Here is a 20,086-nt window from a genome sequence, read left to right as displayed (position 1 = left end):
TCCCTTTCTATTATTGTCTCTCTCTCTCTCTCTCTCTCTCTCTTTCTCTCTGTTTATCTCTTTCTATATATCTATATCTGTCTCTGTCTCTTTCTGTATCTCTCTCTCTGTCTGTCTGTTTGTCTGTCTGTCTGTCTCTCTCTCTCTCTCTCTCTCTCTCTGTCTGTCTGTCTCTTTCTCTGTCTGTCTGTCTGTCTCTCTCTCTCTCTCTTTCTCTTTCCGTTTCTATGTCTCTGTCTATCCTTTAAGCGATACGTAACATTATCTATAGAGATAATTGCAATAACGTTAATTAGGATTTGATATTTATTGGTATGTAAACTCAGTTAGAATATTGTGTTCGATCGGTTTAATCGGTAATGACGTGTTACCATTAGTAGACTCGATTGCGATTTGAGATAAATGAAATTTGCTGGAAAACGTATCTTCTCGATTTGGTTCAAGGAAATGTTCGCGATCGTTGAACGATGTTCACGACGACAACGACGATGACTCTACTACATCCGTGGTAACTTTGTGAAATTAATTAGTGTGACAAATGCTTTTTATCCTGTATTAGATACTACGTTTGAATTTTACCTTCGTAAAGCATCGCAATAGATTTCTATCTCTTGAAAATTGACCTATGTATTTATATGTGCACATATGTGTGTGTGTATATATATATATATATATATATATATATATGTACGTATATGTATGTATATGTATATATGTATGGAATGTGAAATCGATAAGGATAATAACGATGAAAAGAATTGTCGTGTAATATTTTCAAAAATGACGAAACATTTAAGAAATCAGATAATTATTGTGATATTAAAAGATATATACTATATTGGTATATAGTTGGTTAGAAACAATGACGGATTTAGAATTCAACGGATCCAGATTAGTTGCAAATTTCGCAGATATTAATTACATAATAAATCATCTGTGTATGTGTATGTGTATTATGGTTTCAATTCTTTAAGTAGTTAAATTCGATCAGATACAGTCACGAATATATAAATAAAAATTGTACGTCGGCTCGTGTATCGGATATTATATTAAATTTATTATACATAATGTCAATGAATATTTTTGTATCGTGTATGGGGACCATTATCTTACGAGCGTCTCTGGAAATATTTTTTTGCGTTTATAAATAGTATTCGCTGAGAGCATAATTGAGGATAAATAATGTTTATTTCATTTAATTTGATTTGATTTTATATATATTTTTTTGAATTCTACTTTCTATATATTTTTTGTTACATTATTTTATATTATTTTATTTCATCTTTTTTTTTTTTTTTACATATCGTTTGTTGTACATAAACTTCTGTTATTTTATTTTATTTTATTTTATTTTATTTTATTTCATTTTATTTTATTTTATTTTTACATAGGTTTGATGTCGACAATGATAATAAAGTGTATCGTTTCGTTTATCCGATCCGAATATAATACAGCTATTGTGTATATCGATTAATTACTACGGATGATTATTATGAGAAGATCTTTATTAAACTTACTGATATAGCATCAAATGATTCAGTTACAAAGCACCAATCAAGCGAATTCTGTTTCACGTAGATCTCAACTGCGAAATTGAATTTGCATTGAACGTCTTGCCATTACTGTTTCCTATCGTCGATTATATAATATTTAAACCTTTGATCGTCGTATAATTTTTTTACTTAACTACGTCTGCCTTTTCTATACGAAAGTCTGTAAAAATTATTGTAAAAAAAGAAAAAAAAAAAGAAAAAGAAAATAATTATCTCTCTCATATTTCATATCTCTTTCGTACGTTTTTATAATTGGGTTGTTATTCGCTATCGTAATTTTTATTGGCCGGGATATAAACCTGTGTTAAATAGAATTATATTATTAAAAATTAATTATATAAAAGTTAATTAGCAAAAATTAATTATGTAAAAGAAATTATATGTTACCGGAGCGTTCGGTGATAAAAAAAAAAAAAAGAAGAAGAAGAAGACTAAACAAAAAGAAAGAAATACAAAATTGTCCACATATTTTCCAACGTTAATGTAAATAGTTGCTTAGTTTTACATTTTTTTTTTTTTTTTTTTTTAACGAAATCTTTAGAAAAATCGAACGAAAGATAGATAACGCAGTGATATTTAAAATATCTATCTGTTCAAGTGCAAGTATTTTTCAAAAATGTTTAATCAGTATCTCAAATAATTGTTCAATGTTCGTAATAAAATATCAAAGTGATCGTTACATTACAACGATTAATACAAAAACTATTAATATTTTAATCGGAATATTTCAAAGCGATATAATCATTCATTAATGTTTTATATAAACAGTTATCCCGTATTTATAACAAATTCAAACATTTAATTATATATACGTATCGATCAATAATATTACCTATCAATATTTTATTATAAGTATCGATCGAAATATTTATCACATACAAAACTATACTAATCAATTTATTTTATTAAATAATACATACCGTTAATTAATAAACAAAAACTTAAAAGCGATATTTGAAATTGATTTCGGTCCAGTAAAAAAAAAAAAAAAAAGAAAAAGAAAAAGAAACGAAGAAAAAAAGAAAGAAAGAAAGAAAGAAAGAAAGAAAGAAAGAAAGAAAAAAAAAATCAAAGTTTATTTTGGTTCGCGGTTGATAGAACACGAAAAGAGAAGTTCTGTTCCTTTTCAAAAAAAAAAAAAAAAAAAAAAAAACTTTTCGCGAAGGCACAAATTAACCCGGAAAACTTTTCGTTCGTTTCGCGTTCTCTTCATCCCTTGTTCAAAAAATTTCTTTGTAAGTGAGAGCGAATTACAGACCGTTTATATCTTTCGTTTAAAAGATTATTAAAGTTATTATATACGTGTTGTATCTGTGCTTATCTATCTGTCTTTTCGTGCATACGTGTGTGTCTTCTTCATCGTTGTTCAGAAAACTTTTGAACAATCTATTGCAGGTGGATGATGCATTACATTCCTCTTATATCTTTTCTTGAAAGATTATTAAAGTTATTGTATGTGTGTCCGTGTAAATGTATAAGATAAAATCGATAATCGATAATTATTTTCTTTTTTCTTTTCTTTTTTTTTTTTTTGTAGTTTCGAACGAGACGTTTCATTTCTATTCTTATTTCTTAAGAATTTCGTCCAATCGAATTGAACTATCAGCTTTGGTGAAGCTAAAAAGAAGGATCATGAGATTTTCCGCTGACGACTTCTTGACGTATATAATATGAGAAGGTGAAGGAAAGAAAGAAAAAAAGAGGAGGAGGTGGGTGGAAAAGAAAAAGGAAGAAAAAGATGCGTTCTTAATTCGAGATAATTCTCGAGTGATTCTTTCGTCAGTAAGTAGTATGACGTTCGCCTTTGTCATCCTATGTGGTCTCTATCCCGGTTATTATACTTCTTTTAACTTTGCTCTCGTGACTAGACTCGTTTGAAGGACAAAAAATTCTCTTGTTCGAGGATTTTCTACTTTATTTTAAAAGTAGGAAGTAAAAGTGGGGAGGTGGAAAAAAAGTGTTGGTACAAGCAGTCTTTTGAATTACCATATTTTTATCATTAATCATAGTACATATGTGTATATATATTATTATATAATTTTATAATATAATATGTATCAAAATTATATAATAATGTATATATATAATATATAAATTGATTATGTATTATAAATAATTTAGTTTTTATATATATAATATTCTCATATAAACATATATAAATTATTGTATTATATAATTTATATATATATATAAATTGTTATATTATATAATTTTATATATATATATATATATAAATTATTCTATATATTAATATATATTATCGGTCAATTAAAAAATATAATACTTATCGAATTTATCGAACGTATTTAACGAACATACGATTTCAATTTCTCCCTAATCGTTTCACGATTCCTTCCAATACGATAGATAAAACTCTTAACAAGAGGAAAATTAGAATCGACCTCGATATAACGATCGAATAAATACCTACGTATCCATACAAATAGATAGATACATAGATATATACATACATACATCGATAAATAGATAGATAGATAGATAGATAGATAGATAGATAGATAGATAGATAGATAGATAGATAGATAAAACCGTGTTGCAACGATATGTAAATGGATAAAACCTGGTGGATGTAAACGTTTAAAGAGACTTTTGACCAACCGTAACAATCAGAACATATATACGCATTTATTTCGTAACCGAAATCCAGAGACCCCCATTGAAGTTCGTTTTTCCGTTCGTGTGACGGCCGGCACGAGAGAACGTAGATAGTATAGATAACGAGCAGTGACCCGCGTAAATTTATCAGAAAAATACTCTCGACGAAAGTCCCTCCCTAACGCAGGGGAGAAATAAAAAACAAAAAAAAAAAGAAAGGGTCATTTAGCATCAGAAGGGGGTCATCGCAAACTAGACTTGGAAAAACAACAGCAGCAGGTGTCCAACTAACTATTTTCTTACGAAATTGATCCGATTGATGTTGATGGTGTGTTTTTTTACCCCTTCCACTTTTTCTTCCTACCCTCCACCACCTCCTTGTCCAAAGAAAAAATAAAATGTCGGACTACGAACACTCGGTATCGTGAGCGAATAGATTAAGCCTTTAATTGCAAAATGCAATATATATATATATGTTTGTATGTATGTGTGTGTATGTACGTATGTATATATATATATATATATATATATATATATATATATATAAGTTATGGTAACAGGGTTTCTCAATTTTGTATTTTTTGATTTTATTTATTTGTTTATTTTGTGTTTTTTATTTATTTTTTTTTTCTACAATTTTTTAATCCATTGAAGCGCCGGTTCAATTTTATCGATAAATTTGTTTGTAATGGGATGACGCTTGCCAGATAAATTTGTTGCAATATTCGAAATGTTTGTAACATATAGATTTTTGAAGAATTTGATATACTAAACTTCGGTACACCGTGTATTGTTTTAAAGAAACGTCAATAATTACGATATTCTCGCGAACTGTCGAGGAATATTTTGCGTAATATCTTTGAAAATTGTTTTTCGAAATTAATCGATTCTGTCGACCATACATTAAGATAGCAGATTTTATTTTCACAGGTTGAGAAACGCTGCTATAATATAACACACATGCGCTTTCGTGCGCGCGCGCGCGCGCGCGCGTATACGACCAATAAATTTTCCTCGCGATACACAACACGCACATTTAATGTTTTACTACAATGTTTTATAAGCTAAAAAAAAGAAAAAAAAAACAAATGTAAACAAAAGAAAAAAAAAAAAATAAACGAACAAGAAGCAAACGCAAGTCAAAACTCGAAATGCGTCGTATTTCCAAAACGTAAAATCTAACGGGAAAGTAAGCATCAATGACGTACGTACGTTTTCGGGTTGACCGATATTTTAGAATTTACTATAAAATTTTGATGTTTTAACACGTCTACTATCGAAACAGTTTTTTTAATTGATCGATATATACAGTTCGTAATTTTTCATAAAACTCTTTTCTTTTCTTTCTTTCTCTCTTTTTTTTTTTTTCTTTTTTCCTTTTAGATGAAATAATAAAAAATTATCAAACGTCATGCATTTAAATCGTATTATAGTCGTGTTTAAGAAATAGATATGTTTTTGATGCTCAGAAAAAAATATGTCATTGAATAGAAAAGTCTTAGAAACGTTTTCAATAAATTTTGTAAAATTGCGAACGACGTTCGTCGCGTTAAAAACGGAATTGTACATTCGTTCTTTTTTTTTTTTTTTTTCTTCTTATTTAGTAAACTTAAAATTATGTACATATAAATTTTACCACTTATCGTTTTTCACATGAAATATATTGTCCCGACGATAATAGATAATAAATATTTTCTCGAAGTGTCATTATTTTAAAAGAAAAATTACGAGCGACGATTCTCGGAAGGTTCAAAGCGTTAAATAAAATTGCACATTAGTTTTCTTAATGAACATTACAAAAAAAATATATATATATATATACATACACATATATATATACACACATATGTATGCGTTTTATCGACGAACATTAAAAATTTAATTACATTTGCATATCAAAGGATGAGTTATTAACGTTGTTAAAAAAAAAAAAAAGAAAAACATCAATACGTTCCATTGTAATGTAGGTTTCGAATAGAAAGACAAAGAAAGAGAGAAAAGAAAAATAAATGTATAAAGAGATTATAAATAAATAAGGAAATAAAGAAGCAAAAAGAAGAGAAAAATCAAAAAAAAAAAAGAAAAAGAAAAAAGAAAAGAAATAAACACAGAAGCAGAGAAAGAGAAAAAGAAAGAGAGAGAGAGAGAGATAGAGAGAGATAGAAGGAGAAGACAAATTAAAAAAAAAAAGAAAAAAAAAGAACAAGAAAGAAAGAAAGAAAGAGAAAGATAGAAAGATACAAGAAGAAGACAAATTAAAAGAAAAAAAAGAGAAAAAAAGAAAAAGAAAGAAAGAAAGAAAGAAAGAAAGAAAATAGAAGCTAGAGAGGAAGAAAAAAGCAAAAGAAAAAAAGAAAAAAGAAAAAAGGAACAAGGAAAAAGGAAAAAAAAAAATGTATAAGAGGAAGAAAGAAACGTCTGGTACAGTGTCGGATCATCAATGACCCTTAGCCGAGGTCAAGCTCGGAGAGAGAGTAAGCGCGGTAAAAATTGGCGCGCGTGCCTAGTGCTCATGCGTGGGCGTCGCGACGTCGTAACACGATGATAAGAGCGGTACGGTAGCTACGACGACGCTGGCGTCGTCGGCTCACAGTGGCCAACGCGACCTCGGCCCGTAAGGATCTCCGTTCCCGTACGCCGTTATTTTTCTTTTTTCTTTTTTCTTTTTTTTTTTTTCTGGTTTATATTAAAACGACACGAGACGACGCGACGCGACGCGACGCGACGCGACGCGACTTAACATCGAATAACAACAACAGCAAGAACGACGACGACGACGACGACGACGACGACGACGACGACGACGACGACGACGATAAAGACGGCAAAGACGACAACGACAACGACGAAGACAACAATCTTACGGGTATTTCATTTTCTTTTGCAACGAGTGCTCGGTTTCATTCGAGATCATCGATGTTTCTGTCGGAAGAAGAAGAAAACGGAATCTGAGAATTGTGAAGAGTGGAATAGGAAGAAAGAGAGAGAGAGAGAAAGAGAGTGAGAGAGAGAGAGAGAGAAAGAGAAAAGGAAAGAGAGAGAAAGAGAGAGAGAGAGAGAGAGAGTACGTATTCTGATATTAATTATTTATACGTGTTATTTTTTTATCTGTTCTTTTTTCTTTCCTTTTATTTCATCGAGTGTTATAAATCATGAATTTTCTAACTGTTCTTTAACATATATAATTAATATTTTATATATGTATATATAATATTAATTATGTGTCGTTTAATATATACATATATATATATATATACATGTATATATATGTCGTTTAAAAAGGAAAGAAAGAAAGAAAGAGAAAGAGATAGATAGATAGATAGATAGATAGATAGATAGATAGATAGATAGATAGATAAAAAGAAAGAGAGAAGTTTCTAACGATACGAAATCGGTCGACGTGATGCAACTTTTGACGAGAGCGTAACATCGTCTGATAGAACGATGAATTCTTATCGTTTAAAGGAGGGAGACGCGGTGAGGATTGAGGAAGAAAGGCACTCACGCGCGTCATCCAATTCTTGTCGCGTGTGGATCAAACGATATCGTCCGAAGAAAAACTTGAGGTCTTAGTTTCTCGCACGTTCTTTTTAAGTGTTGGTGAATGGTAGTGAATGGTGGTGATGGTGTTGTTGTTGATGGTGATGGTGGTAATGGTATTGGTCGTGGTAGTGATGGTCGACGGTGATGATGGTGGTTGTACTCTGAGCGGTAAAATGGTGGTTCCGTTGATGCCGAACAAAAATGGATTTTACGGTGAGACTGCTATCACGATTTATTTCCAAAGTCTCGATAGAGGATAACTACTTTCTATGTGTTTGTGTTATGTGTGTGTGTGTGTGTGTGTATTTGTGTGATCTTTCTTCTTCTTCTTCTTCTTCTTCTTCTTCTTCTTCTTCTTCTTCTGTTTTTTTCTTTTTCTTTTTTATTTCTTCTTCTCTCGTTTCTTTTCCTGTACTCGAAAGTTCTTGATTTCATCCCCTTTAACGTTTATCTTATCGGTTTTACTCGTTAACCTTCGTATTAAAAGGTAGTACGCGAGAGAAAAATAGTTCGTTAAGTTTGTTAACGTTTTTACGAATTTACGAATTTAATCGTGATATTTAATTAATCGAAATCTTCGTGATATCGACCTTTGGAAGTAATTCGAAAATGTTCTATGTATCCTCTACGTAGAAACTTTGTGAATTGTCTTATTAGTTTCCGTTGCACGTACCTTTAAGATATTTGTAATCGTAGGATCTCTATTTTCTATTCTCACACACACACATACACACACACACACGCGCGCGTCTGCATATACATATATCTTTTCGTATGATAAGTTTTTAACTCAACACTATATACGTATTTACTTTGACGTAATCTTGACTGTTAAAAAATAATTAAATAATATTGATAACTAAACGATCTGTTCTGATATTAACTAATTATTTATTATATTACATTATATTAATATTAATTAATTTATTATTATTATTATCATTATTATTATTATTTATTATATTTTTATATTATTTATTCGTCATAAAAAGAACAGTACGAAATTTGTTAATATCGATAAGTAGACGATCCAATCGTATTAACTAATTATTTATTATATTATACTTTTATGATCGATTATTATTATTATTACTATTATCATTATTTCTTATATTATTTATTTCGTTAAAAAGATAACGATACAAAACGACGACAGGATATAAGAATGAAAATTATCTATGAATTTTATTTCTAAGCAAAGTTTCTTTCGTTTACATTCGAAACTATTCATTAATTTTATCGTTGATGGTTGATAGCCAAGGGCTAAACCCTTTTTGCTTGTCTTCGTCTCCTCTTTGGTATCATCCTTTCTTTGTCTTATCCGACTACGATGACTACGACAACGACAATGACGACGACAACGACGACGACGACGACGACGTGAGATCGAAGTTCCTTTAAGTAAATATTCAGAGAAACAGGAGTGAAACTCTACGTTGAAATTTCGTCGTACGTGAGGTTCGTATTCCACCTACATATGTATTATACATCCGATGACTTTTTCTCCTTCGGTGAAAAATACTTTAAGGAAATCAAAGATTTCTTTCCTTATTCCAATCTCTTTTACTTTCGAAAAGGAAGTCTCTCTCTTTCTCTCTGTCTCTCTTTCATCTTTTCTTCTCCGTTCTTTTTTCCTTTTCATTTTCTTTCGGATGAACAAATCCAATTTTAAAGACGAAACGATCGCCGTTATCCTTAAACGATGAAAGAATCGCGAAATACATTTACTTGAAGAATTTCGAATTATATTAAGTAACCGACTTTTTTATCCTTTACTTTCTCTCTCTCTCTCTCTCTCTCTCTCTTTTTTTTTTTTTTTTTTAATACACGTGAGAGAGAAAGAGAAATACAGAGAGGTAAAGAGAGGTAAAGAGAAAATCGAAAAACGAAAAACGAAAATGAACTTGAACGTTACTCCTTTATATATATATATGTGTGTGTGTGTGTGTAGGTAGATAGGTAGGTATGTACATTCTTGGCCAGTGAAAATCGCTTGGCAAGCTGACATCGCAGGATTCTTTATAACCACGGAAGAGAATATTGTCGATAGATACCAACGATGTATATATCTTGATCTTTACGTTTTCTCAGAATAGTATCTTCTTTTTTCTTTTTCTTCTTTTTCTCTCTCTCTCTCTCTTTTTCTCGTCGTACCTTCTTGAAAGCTACGAGAGAGAGAGAGAGAAAAAAGTAAAAAGAAAGAAGAAGAAGAAAAAGAAGAAGAAGAGAGAGAGAGAGAGAGAGAGAGAGAGAAAGAAAGAGAGTAAGGTACACAGAGTTTTCATGAGAGTAGTATACTTCGACCTATCGATAAATCGTGCTAACGCACAATGCTCACCACGTAAAAGAAATCGTAAATCATCGGGGTTGAAGTATAGAATGGCAGTACTTAAGGGAAGATCCTTCGCATTTTCGATATTTTAACGAAGGAGAGAAGTTTCTAAAACACCATCGTAGTGACTTTTCTTTTTCTCGATCTTTTAACTAGGAAGCATTTCTTTCTTCTCTTCCTTTTTTTTTCTTTCTCTCTTTCCCTCTCTCTCTCTCTCTCTCTCTCTCTCTCTCTCTCTCTTTCTCTCTTTTTCTTTACCTTTTAAATCCCACTTAACGCTAGACGTAGCAATATGTAGGAAAAATATCCCCTCGATTCTTTCCACTTATCTTCGCCACTTGTTTATCTTCTTTCTCTCTTCTTTATTTCCTTTTTTTATATTCTCTCTGTCTCTGTCTCTGTCTCTCTCTCTCTCTCTCTCTCTCTCTTTATCTCTGTCTTTCTCGATCTCTCTCTTTCTCTCTCTTTCAGCTTTTTTTCTCTCTTTTTCTCTTAGGACGTTACATACACCTAAAACGTTAGAAAAAAGTAAGAAAGAAAAAGAGCTGACTTTTTAGAATTATCTTTACGTCGTGCTTTTATGTTTTTCTTTAAGAACGTTGCTCGGAAAATTCCAAAAATTGACGGATCGTATATTCGCAGAAAATTTCAGAAAAAAAAAAAAAAAAGAAGAAGGAAAGAAAGAGTATGTCCTTTTTTCAGAATTGTCATTACATCGCGATGTAACGTTTTTTTTTTTTTTTTTTTTTCCTTGAGAATGTTCTCCGAAAATTTTCTTGGAGAATTACCAAAAATTGACATATCATTTATTTCTAAAACATGAAGAACAACAAACAAACGACTTTTCAGAATTATTTTTACGTCGTGTGCCTTTACAACGTTATTCCTTAAGAATGTTCTCGGAAAATTTATGAATGCGGTCGGAAAATTCCAAGAAAATTGACGAGTCACATATTCTTAAAAAGTGAAAAACAAAAAATAATGTCGACTTTTCAAAACTATTTCTACTTTGTGGTATAACGTTATTCTTTATGAAAAAAGTTCTCGAAAAATTCAAGAAATTGACGAGTCGTATACTTTCGGAAAGTTTAAAAAAAAAAAAAAAAGAAAAAAAAAAGAAATATGTCGACTTTCCAAAATTACTTCTACTTTTGTGGTGTAACGTTATTCTTTAAGAATGTTTTTCGGAAAATTTTCTCGAAGAATTCTACAAATGGACGAGTCGCATACTTTCAGAAAGTCAAAAAAAAAAAGAAAAGAAAAGAAAAGAAAAGAAAAGAAGTGTCGACTTTTCAGAATTATTTTTATTCCGTGACATAACGTTAATCCTTCAAAAGAATGTTCTCGGAAAATTTCGTCGGAAAATTTCAAGAATTGATGAGTTACGTGTATCTAAAAATTCGAAGAAAAAGAAAAGCAAAAAAAAAAGAAAAAAAGAAAAGAAAAGAAAAATGAAACAAGAAAGAAATAGACCTCTCAAAATTATTTTCAATCGATGATATATACGTTGTTCAAAACATTACAAAAATATTCTCTCAGAAAATTGTAATCAATGAGTTCGAAAAATAATCACTTAATAAATTATATTGAAACAAAATTGATTAACTTTAAGCGAACTGTTATTTTTGCAGTACAATTGAAGTGAATTCACGTTATTAAAACAGTTTTAAATTGATCCCTTCGAATTGGACATTACATGTACTTACTTTACCTTTAAACTTTAAACGCTGTTTCCTTGAAACATATATTTTTCCTTGCAAATCGTTGCCAATGCTTATTTCGAAAACTACTGAAACCGATTTTAATGAAATTTGGCACAATTGTTTCTTACATCATTATCTAATCTCTCTCGTAAGAATTATTTCTTAACTGTCGTGCTTCTTCTTTTCCTTTTTCTTTCTTTCTTTCTTTCTTTTTTTTTTTTTTTTTCTTAAATCATTAAAAAACCAGCGAAATTTTTTTTATCGCGAAATCCCACGATCGATCATTATCCTTCATATTTTTTCTATTAAATAAAAACATTATTAAACCGTCTTAACGAAGGATCGCTTTTTTAATGTACTTTAAGACCTTCTTGTTTTCCTTTTCTTTTCCTCTTTTTTTTTTTTTTTTTTTTTTTCGACAACTCGAACACCGTAGAAAACATTTCTAATTGATTCGACGTCGATAATGCTATTACCTTAGAAAAATAACTTTGATTGTTTCAATATTTTCCAAGCAATATAAAATAAAAAACATATTTAACGATCGATTATTTTACATTAATAAACCAAAACGAAATTGTTTAATACTTAATGCAATTCTATCGATTAATCGATCAATCGTTCTAATTTTTCAAAGCATACATTAACGAAACGTAGACTGTTTTATTAACCAAACGAATGAACGCTCGAAATATCGTAAAAATTGTCTTTCATTATTTTTTTTAAACGCGATCCTTAATAAGCGTTAGATTTTGGTTTTATTTAACAAAATTCGAAACATTCCTATCGGAAGGAGAGACAGGAGCGACGGGAATCGCGATAGAAGAGAGTGGAATATTTCGGATAGAAGTAGGAAAAACCTCGAAACTGTCTGTCACTTTCTTCTACCCTCGATTTCTTCCAACAGAATTTTCTACGGAATATATTTCTCGAAGTTGGAAATGTACGCGCAAAATGTTCGAGAACCTTTGAATCTGCACGATTGCTTTTTCCTTCTTTATTTTCTTTTCCTCTCTCTCTCTCTCTCTCTCTCTCTCTCTCTCTCTCTCTCTCTCTCTCTCTCATTCTCTCTTTCTCTTTCTCTCTGTCTATCTGTCTATTTCTCTCTCTTTTTGTTATGTTTTTTCTTTTTCTTTTCTCTCTCTCTCTCTCTCTCTCTCTCTCTCTCTCTTTCTTTCACATTGCTTTCTTTTCGTTGCTCATGGCCGATACCTATACCGACAAATTTGAATTTCACGTTCGAGTGTGACGATAATAATTCTCGATATTTCCAGTTCGATTTCGTTTTACCAATGAAGAACGATGTGCGTGTGCCAATATTCGTTGAATCGAAAATGACTCTAGTACATCCCGATCCATCGAAGTTTCTTTTTCTTTTATGATATATATACTACTATTACTATTACTATTACTATTACTATTACTATTACTATTACTATTTCGTTCGGAACATGTTAACTATACCGTAATGGATAGGTATTGAGAATATATTTTCAATATCGAAATATCTTACTTTGTACTCTACGGACAGTCTATATGGTAGAGAAAAAAGTAGATTTTTTTTCTACCCCTTCACTTACCCCCTCTCACACCTTATCTTCATTAAATAATTGAAGAAGCACGAATGGTTTTGATCGATAGAGGACATAATTCGTATACTTTTTTTCTTTCTCTCTCTCTCTCTCTCTCTCTCTCTCTCTTTTTTTTTTATTGAATTTTAAAGAAACAGATGCTTTTTTCTACTCGTCCTTTTTTTTTTCAATTTTTTATTTCATACTTTATCTTCTTCTTTTCATAATTCTTCGTACTGTTTTCATTCATACGCGTGTTACACGCTCGACGTAAAGGATAAAGAGATGGAGTAATGGTGTATTCGAATATATAGAAATAATTCGTAAGCCTTTAGGAAAATTAAAATTGTAAAGGTGGATATTGGTATGTCTATTAAGAATAAAAAGTGTGTTTATTCGTGTTAAAGGAGATTAAAGGTTGTCGATTTCATTGGAAATGGTAATAGATTGGTTGGTATTCGTGTTGGTTGTTCGTGTACTATCTGGTAGTTAACGAGAATGGTTTAATCTTGGATTAACGAATAGTTTTACTCGTTCCTAGTTCTCATTTCAGAGTGATAATCAACTTTATTCGATCCCACTCGATTCTAGTTCGTCTCCATTTTCGTTCGTTATTCCTGATCAATTAACGCTTACGTTTTCGTACGAAGGAGAGTAGTTCGCGATAATGGGGACGGTGCTCTGAGATGGATTTAAAGGGATGGAATAAAAAGGGGAAAGTTGAATATTTTTCTCTTTAATTTACGTATCATTGAATATCAATTTTCTGATTAAAATCCTATCGGATCAGAAATATTTATTTTTTTATTCATTTGCAATGACATCGTACACGGATATATTACAAAGATATATTTATATGAATTTTACAAGATAGATAACATCGTTGACTTTTTTTTATATAATAATATACAAAATCTTTTTTTTATATAATATATATATATATATGTATATATTAATAATGTATGTTAATAATGTTAAATATTATAGACAGTAGAGTCAAAAAAAATGTTTCAGACGAAAGATTTTTTTTTTTCTTTCGGTTTCTTTTTTTTTTTTTTTTGCGAGATGTATGATATCGTTACAGAACTTATAGATTTCCATATGAATAAAAATATAATAATGATAATAATAATAATAATAATTTTTGTTTCAATTTTGTTTCTTTATCTTTTTCTTTTCTTTTTTCGAGGTTGATTTAGATATATAAATATAAAAAAAATTCATCATTTATATATATATATATATATAAAGAAAAAAATCTCATTAAACTTTTTCATTTTAGTTTCAAGATCGAACGAAGACATCCTTATAAGTGGAGGTTTTTTTTTAAAACGATAAAAATCATTTCTTTCATTTCTTTCATTATCTCCCCCCCCCCTTTTTTTTATCAATTCTCTTATCTCCATCTTTTTTTTCTTTTTCTCTTTTTCTTTCGTCTATTTCTTCTTATCGCTTACTATAACTACTTATTTAATCTCTCTCTCTCTCTCTCTCTCTCTCTCTCTCTCTCTCTCTCTCTATTTTTTTGTTCTTTTTAACCTCCCTTTTTTTGTCCACCCCCTTCTCTATAGATTTCGTCTCGTTCACTTGGAAACACGTAAAACTCATTTATCGCGACACCGTAGAAATAATGAATAGCGTATCGAGAAGTTAAACCGATTAGACCTCAAATTTCATCGGGTTTATATGTATCTTAGGGATGGATAATGTCAGTGTGCCTTGCGAGGACGAACCTGGCGAGAATTCGATAAATTCCTTAACTTGCGGTATGGAGATAGGGAGGAGGGTTTCTCCATTGAAATTTGTCGCGAGCCTTCGTCGCGAGCCATCGCAATCAACGATTTGCGTGATGGTTTGAACAATCATGTAGAAGTCGGGTTCGATTGAATTAACTTATATTATATCTATGCATGCATGTATATACATACATAATTATGTATGTACATACTTAATATATATGTATATATATATATATATATATATATGTACATATGTGCGTATATATTTAAATATTCATAGGTGTATGTATGTAATGATAATGTATGTATGTATGTATGGAATGTATATATGTATATGTGTATGTGTGTGTAATATATGTAATGAATGTATGATATATGTAATATACGTAATGTATATATATATATATATATATATATATATAATGCATGTATGATGTATGGAATGTACGTATATATCTTGTAAATGATGAAGGGCTTAAATATCGATTATTAGAAACCTGTTAACTTTCAGGTTAGTCATCTTAAATTCGTTTTACTCGATGATTCAGAAGATTATCGTTAATGAATTTTTATTAACTTAAAATATCATATAACGTACTGGAAGATTTAATGTTAACGCTAGTAACGATATCTTGATAAATACCGTATAAACTTGAAAATTTTTGCTTGGCAGTCCTTCGGGACAGTCGACGTAAAAACCGTTTCCGAGCAACGTAGAGATCGTCCATCTTACGAAGGAATTACTGTCTCGAATCCGATTTCATAGTATACGCGAAATCCTTGATTTATTTCTTCGTCCTCCTAAATCCAAATTTTAATTCCATTTTTATTTTTTTCCTGTTATCTCTCCGTCTCTCTTTCTCTGTCTAAATAATTCTGCGTTTGTATGTATCTGGATTGCGTGCATGTCCATGTGAATGTACGTCAAGGCACGAAATTTTTTTTTGTATTATTATTATTATTATTATTTATTTGTTTGTTTGTTTGTTTGTTTGTTTGTTTTGTTTGTTTCATTTATTTTATTTTCTTTTATTTTATTTATTCCCAGAATATTTCCATATATTTCGTTCCTGAATATTTCATTTGTCTCGAATGAAAATTCATTAGCTCGTACGTTTTATCATCAAATTCAGTCGATGAAAATATCTGTGTATTTTGTTTGATGGTATACTGTGGAAAAAATAGAAGAGAAAATCGATTGTTTTAGGTAGAACTTGTAGTTGATTTATATTCCTCGTATTTGTTTCATTAAATGTAGTAATTACAATAATAATTATACGATTGCGTTTCTAATCCTATAATTAATTATAGTTCGATTGAATTGCTTTTTTTTTTTTTTTTTTTTTTTTTTTTTTTTTTTTTTTTTTTTTTTTTTTTTTTTTTTTTTTTTTTTTTTTTTTTTTTTTGAAGACATTCCTATTTCTAAAACTTGCCATTTTTATCTCAATATTAAAAATTATTTCTTACCCTACAACATATATGACTACATGTCTATATATCTTTTTAAAAATGATCGATCATTGCAATATTATCATTTTAATTCCATAAATTATATTTATATATAGAAAATTATAATGTATTATATTTATATCTAAAAAAAATCATATATATATATATATAATATTTCAAAGAATAATAATTTTATAATAATTTTAATTCAATCTTCGTTTTGATAATTACGATTTTTCAATTTCTATATATTTATCTATATATTTTTAGGGAGATTGATATATTACAATAATAAATCTGTATATACATATACATACATACATACATACGTACATACATACATACATATATATACACATTCCTTTATCTCTTTTTGTCTCTCTCTCTCTCTCTCTCTCTTTACTTGTTTGCACGTTGCACATTCTCTCGATATTCTCGCTCGTTAACGAGTTATAACGGAATACGCGTGAAAAGTCGCTAATTGAATTGTCACCCTAATTACATTTATTAATTACGTAAAGAAGATAAGATAGGGGCTGTAATTTCTTGGAATCTGTTTGATAGCATTCTGAGATTTGTATCTCTTAGATGACATTTTGTTATACGTATAACGTTAAATAAGTAACTATCTAGAACGTAGAATACTACTATCGCGGTGTCTTTCTATCGCATAGATATTTCGAACTTGTAAAATACTTCGTATTCTATTTTGTATACGAACTTGATATAAGTCTAATACATAGACGTTGCATTGAGAAAGTTTACAATTCAGGAGGGAGATAAAAACTATGGCTGGGTTGAGCTCGATCGTTATTTACATATCTTTCCCATGCTTTATCCCGATAATATTACAAAACACTGTAAATAATCTCTTTTGACGTACATAGAGTTTCGATTTATAAGCGAACCAACGATTTATAAACGAAAAATATAGGGTGAGGTTGTAAAAAAAGAAACATAAAAAAGACCATATGTATCTGACTATTTATTTATTATTAATCGTTTATTTATTTATTTATTTATTTATCTTTTTTTTTTCTTTTTTTTTTCGCCCTACCGAACATTTTTCAAATTCATCGAAAATTTATCGTTACTATATATGACTATGTATAGCTATCTATTTCATATATATATATATATATATATATATATATATATATATATAACTATGATTGAATTAGTAAACTAGTAAATTATATATAACTATGATTAAACTATATGTGATAGGAAATGTTTGCAACTGTTACAACATTGTTCTTATCGATCATTTCTTCTTCTTCTTCTTCTTCTTCTTTTTTGTTTTTCTTTTCTTCCTTTTTCTTTCTTTCTTTTTTCTTTTTTTTTTTTTTTTTATCGGCGATCGAATCTCGAGATACAAGCAGGAGAATGGATTATCCCTACCACGTTCTTTTTCGTCCTGGCTTGCCTCGTACACTTTACTCGATATTGATGTAGGTCAGCATTCATTCATATATATGTATACATATCATCTATACAATAGTATCAAGTTTTAACAGAACCAGTTCGAGAGTGTATATATATATATATATATATATATATATTATTATATATATATTATATATATATATATATATATATATATATATAAACTTGTGTAGTGTATGTGTGAATCTCATTCATATAAGTTAAAATATACAAATATCATTTTAATAACAAAAAAAAAGAGAATAATAATAAAAAATGATAATAATGATAATGACGATAATAATAATAATACAAAAAAATAATAATATCTCGACCATTCTTCATTATCTTACACACACACACGAACACACATATACATACTAAGGCACAGAGTAAATTAATCTCACCGTAGATTACTTTGATCGAATTTATAACTTCGATCGATCGATCGATCGATCGATCGATCTCGAACGATAATCGTTAATAACTTTTCACTCGACGAATCAATGAAATATTTTTAACTGTCGATTACAAAGATATATAATCAGTACTTACATAGAAAGAAATACTTTTTTTATAAATATACGTAAGGTAGTATTGTAGCAGACTTTGAGGAGATTACTATAAGATAAAACTCGTTTGTCATTAGCTTAGAGGTTTAGCTATAGAGAATAAGGATAATACTTAGTGAAATTGCTGAAGGACTCGGGTGAAAGGAAAATCCCTTTGTCGAGAGACGTCACTGTATAAAATGTAATTTTCCTTGTTGCAACGTTCTATTTCTCTCTCTCTCTCTCTCTCTCTCTCTCTCTCTCTCTCTCTCTCTCTCTTTCCTTTTTCTTTCTCTCTCTTTTCTTTAAGGTACTTTGAAAGAAGAGAGAGAGAGTGAGAGAGAGAGAGAGAGAGAGAGAGAGAGAGAGAGAGAGAGAATGAAAATGACAGAGTTCTCTCATACTCTTAGTTCGACCTTTTCATTTATATATATATATATATCTGTATGTATGTATGTATATATATAAATACATATGTATATATAAATAAATATATATATATATGTATTTATATATAGTACATATATTTATTTATACATATTTATTTCTATACATTATTATATTACAATAAACAACAACTTAATTACTCACGACAATAATAAATAAATCGTATTTCAATATCTATAGAGAGAGAGAGAGAGAGAGAGAGAGAGAGAGAGAGAGAAAGAAAGAGAAATAAAATATTTCATTGGTTGTAAATTGAAATAAAAAACATAATAAGCATTTTCCAATTCATGTTTTATGTTTTATGAACTCTTAATTTTGTTATCGATCATTTCAATCATAAGAATATGCCTATAAAGTTTAGCTGGAGTCTCTCGTTTAACAAAGTGTAGATAAACACATACACATTTATACATATCTATTATATATATATGTACATTCGAAAATAACTTTAAAAAGCTATTGTCGTTCGTCGAGTAAGAAAGCATCTTTTTATAAGATAAACGAATCGTGTTTTATCGATAAATGTATATCGTCTGGTATTAATCATTACTTCCCACTACGTACGTTACTTTTTACCAACGACCAGAGCAAAGAAGAGAAAAAAAAATAAAAATAAAAATAAAAAAAAAAAGAAAGAAGAAAAGAAAAATGGAAAATAGAAAAAAAAGGAAAAGGGAAAAAACGTAGGAGATAAGTAAATTATAAGTGAAAAGGGCGGCCATCGTTGTTCCCTTTCCTATTCGTTCTACTCGATAAAAATTCAACGTAACATGATGTCGTTGAGAGCTTTGCCATCGGTGTCCCATCGATATAAACTTTTATATTCTTTTCGTTCGGTATCGGTCAATTTTATTTCAGTTTACTATTACAAATCGACAAATACATATAAAAACATACACTCACAACGTTTTCACGCACGTATGTACGCATATACGAAATATGAGTAAATCGGTATTTTCCGGTAATATCGAGTGAACGAGGAAACTTTTGAAGATTTGGCATTCGCGATTCATTTATTACTAAAAAACGAAGAAAAAAGAAACGAAGAGAGAGATACAGAGAGAGGGAGAGAGAGAGAGTCGATGAAAAGAGCGAAAGAAAAAAATAGTTTGGCAAGCTTTTTAACGAGTCTACAACGATCTTTTCTTTTTTTTTTT

At 29.7% G+C, this 20,086-nt stretch overlaps 1 protein-coding gene across 7 annotated transcripts in view; it reads left to right on the top strand.

The window, feature by feature from the left end:
• Nucleotides 1-20,086, top strand: part of LOC122636535 (growth factor receptor-bound protein 14-like) — a 426,705-nt gene that overhangs the window by 42,980 nt on the left and 363,639 nt on the right. For 3 of the 7 annotated variants that reach the window (XM_043827863.1, XM_043827861.1, XM_043827864.1), the window contains exon 1: nt 7,488-7,925. The exons of 3 other annotated variants lie outside the window; for them this stretch is intronic. The gene's annotated coding sequence lies outside the window, so the exon portion shown is untranslated. Of the gene's footprint in view, nt 1-7,487; nt 7,926-9,152; nt 9,171-20,086 lie in introns of those variants that run through there. One more of the 7 variants, XM_043827862.1, reaches the window with a different exon arrangement.

The sequence above is a fragment of the Vespula pensylvanica genome, chromosome 22 (assembly GCF_014466175.1).
Source record: "Vespula pensylvanica isolate Volc-1 chromosome 22, ASM1446617v1, whole genome shotgun sequence".
NCBI classification, from domain to species: domain Eukaryota; kingdom Metazoa; phylum Arthropoda; class Insecta; order Hymenoptera; family Vespidae; genus Vespula; species Vespula pensylvanica.
The sequence above is the reverse complement of the archived record's forward strand: the minus strand, read 5'-3'. Positions and strand labels throughout refer to the sequence as shown.